Below are 3797 nucleotides of genomic sequence, written 5' to 3' on the forward strand. Positions count from 1 at the left end.
GATACAGATAAGCCAAGAAATAGAGGGATTCACATGCATATGAGCGCATCTAGTTAACCAACCCATAGGATTTATAATAACAAAATGCCACAAAGCCCTATGATTTAATAACTATACCTACTATGGTGGAATACAGAGGATGGACAGGGCTATCACCACCTGCCACCTACCACTAATTATTCGGAGGCCTAGCCATAAACATAAGCAAGCAATAGCCTAAGCACCATGCTTATTCTATAGACTCGCTACTCTGATTCGGATCCCGATGAAGTAAGACTAGAGCACTATAACTAAGCGGTGAAACCCATGCAGGATGCAACCACACTAAACAAGGTACTTATTAGTAATACTTAAGTATAACTAGAGAACAAGACTAGTACTCAAAGCAACAAGACTTGAAATAGTACTTGAATAGAAAGTAATATAATGAAATTATGAAATTGTTACAAAAGAGATACAAGAGCTATACCAGAGACTCTTGAAGACTGCTTTCAGACTCTAGGCAGATCAGCTCCAGACCGCAGGGTGCCTATATCCTAAGTGGTCCTATCTTGTCCCACTTGCCTTTAGTGCTTGATCTTTGATGTTCTTGCATATTTTTCCTACATGAGCAAAGATCTCCAAGTACAAGTGGAACCATGTCAATTTGAAAACAAACCACCATGATGTTGATTATTTATCACTTTTGGTGCAATGTTGATAGTCAAAATTGGTGTTTAGTCATGGAAGAAAATAGCGGGCTATAGCGGTGCTATAGCGGCGGGAGAGTCTTGACGCTAAGCAATTCCTATTTGTGCCCTATGCCAACTTTAACCGCTATTGCGTGCTATAGTGCTGCTAAGTTGCTTAGCTTTAGCGTTCAAATAGCGGCGCTATTTTAGATTTGGCCAACAGACCATATTAGTGACAATTTAATTAGTTATTTTCTACTTATTATTTGCTACTAATGTGTTATTTTGGACAACTAAATACTGGAGTTTCATGAACCATGTTGTAATGTCACATTGATAATGTTACCTAGACTTGTGAAACCTTAGAAACACATTTGTGTTCATCGAATTTCATATTTGTCATGTTTTTTTTGCATCAATTACTGGTGTTTTTCATGTTTTTTTTATAAAAAACGCTCTCTGTTGTAGCACTGCTATATCACCGCTATAGCTTCATAGCTGCTGAAAAAAGTTGCCGCTATTTCTAATAGCCCGCTATTTAAAACCCATCAACACACCCTCCTTGATCTCCCATACGAGATCAGGAATGCTGCCGCGATGCTCCAGATTATTGAACTGGAGCAGCTTTCGAGCCAAGAGGGGTGCCACGCGGTGTCATCCCCTCGAGCGCCGCCAAGGCTGCTCCCCAACGTGGAACCAGAAGCGACGCCTATACCCCGCAGGGAGAGGGGTGCCACATGATATTCAGTAGAGAGCAGGCCCACGAGTGCCGGTGGCCGCGAAAGCTCACAGAGCGGGAGGTAAGCACGGTTGAGGCCGCAGCACCCTCGCACCTGCGACAGTCTGAGGTGCTGATCACCTTTGGCCGGGATGATTACCATGACGACGTGACTAGCCCGGGTCATTTCCTGCTCGTCATCAGCCTGCATGTCAGCAGCATCCGCCTCACAAGGGTGCTCATAGATGGTGGCAGTTGGCTTATTAACATCCTCTACGCCAACACACTAGATCACATGAAAATCCCTAGGTGTCGTCTTCGCCCGAGCGAGGCGCCCTTCTACAGGATCATCCCAGGGATGTATGTCGTGCCCCTCGGGAGCATCCAGCTACCCTTCACGTTTGGGAAGCCAACCAACTTCTGTAAATTCTTTACCAAATCACTCCAACACACATGGATTGAGGTGAGTGCATGGGTATACAAATAAGGCCTCAAATGTTAATTTATCCAACCTTGTTTTTTAAGATGTAACAGGAGGGGTGTGAGCCCCTAATTGTTTTGGCTAGTATGGATCCTGTAGAGAAAGCCTCATAATATGCAGTTTTTTTCTCGATCATAATATTCATTTAATTATCTACTAATTTGGCTGGTAAATAAAATCTACAGTGAACCAAACTCTGGCCATGCATCACTTCGCATATCAAGGTGACAAGGTTGACAGATAACCTAGAAAGTTTGAGCAATGAAAACTTCAGAAGAGAGCGTACTAGTACTAGTTAATTAAAGAACAGACAATAAATCAGCTAGCTAGTCTTCCAAGTTGAGCCTGCAGAACAAAAAAAACATTGGGACCATGAGACCCACGCACGAAATCTTCTGAAATTTCTTATTAATTGCACAAGGTCAACTTCAAGGATGCGAGCTATGCGTTCATGGCCACCGAGATTCATGACTATAAATAACCATACAAACCGACGCTTAGCATTCATCTCAGTTTCACTTCCACTCCACATCAGCTAACTTAATTACCTCCATGGCTTCCAGCAAGCTCTTTGCGATTGGCCTCGTTGTCTTACTAAGCATTGGACTGTGCAATGCTATTAGGGTGGTAAAGCACGCCACTGCTGATGGCCAAGGCAGTGGTGGGGGTGGAGCTGGCGGTAGAGAACCAGCTATGGCTCTGGCTCTGGCTTTGACAATGCTGAGGCCTACGACGGCAGTGCCCAGTCCCCGAGCTCTGGCCACGCGTATGGCAGTGGATCCGGTGAAGGTGGTGGCAATTGGCAAGGTGAGGACGAGTGCGCGTCTGGTTACGGAGTGGGCGGTGCATCTGGTGAAGGCCATGGTGACTCAGGTAACTCCAACACCAATGGGGCAGCAAATGCGAATGGAGCTGGCGGCAGGGGCGGCTCGGGTGGAAGCAACGGGAATGGTAGCGGATTTGGTGGTGGCAAGGGAGTCGGGGAAGGTGAAGGCGATAACTATGGTCCCTATGGCTTGAGCTTTGCAAATAGCGGTGGCGCTGGAAGCGGGAGCGGAGGCGGTCGTAATGGTGGGTTCGGCAGCGGATCTGGCGGCAGATCAGGGAGGAGTGGTGGTGCCACATCAGGTTATAATGATGGCAGCTACAACGGTTCATCACCTTAAAGTCCATTTGCTTGAAATAATTTGGTCTTGGACGATTGATATGTTCGTTCCATATAGCACCACGGTCATTATTTTTCTTTCTCTATAAGCCATGTGTGGGCTATAGTTTTCAGTTGTTAGTTCTGAGTCCTGGTAATAATGAGTCAATGATTGGTTTGTAACGCATGTGTTGGTTGCAATCAGCCAAATGTTCATGTTAAATGTTGCTTTCATCAATGAAAGAAGTAGTTCAATTTGATTGACAGTTATTTTGCAAGCACTTGTTACATCACGGCTTTGTTAAACTAGCCTACTAGTCCTTCATACCTACGCAAAAAGATAATGATAACTTTGCACGACTAGCCTATATATAAGTAATTCCTGAGACATAGCTGACGTTTTTTCAATTAATTATTCTAAAATATTTGGTATAGTACAATGTCTTCAAGACTATCCAAAAGGACTGTGATGAATAGGCATTCCCTGTTAGTTCAAGCTGAAAAATTATTCTCAACTTTGTACGCAGATTGTGACTCGCGAAATAATTTGTTAGCTAGCTTTGTTGATATTGCATGATATTGTGCATGCCATGATGCATCCAGAATAGAGTTGTACGATAAATAATATTCCCTCCGGTCCATTTTATCTCGACACAGTCTCCTAGATTAAACTTTAACCATTCATTTGGTTTATATTATATTATTTATACTTATAAACTTATAACCATCAGATAGTATAATTTCTTACAAATCAAATCATATAAAATTTGTATTATAATAGTT

General features: G+C 43.3%; 1 pseudogene; it reads left to right on the plus strand.

Annotated features, from left to right (window-relative positions):
* The first annotated feature begins 2422 nt into the window (after window positions 1-2422).
* On the plus strand, window positions 2423-3036 carry LOC136540929 (glycine-rich cell wall structural protein 2-like; annotated as a pseudogene).
* The last annotated feature ends 761 nt before the right edge of the window (window positions 3037-3797 follow it).

The sequence above is a fragment of the Miscanthus floridulus genome, chromosome 2 (genome assembly GCF_019320115.1).
Source record: "Miscanthus floridulus cultivar M001 chromosome 2, ASM1932011v1, whole genome shotgun sequence".
Classification (NCBI taxonomy): domain Eukaryota; kingdom Viridiplantae; phylum Streptophyta; class Magnoliopsida; order Poales; family Poaceae; genus Miscanthus; species Miscanthus floridulus.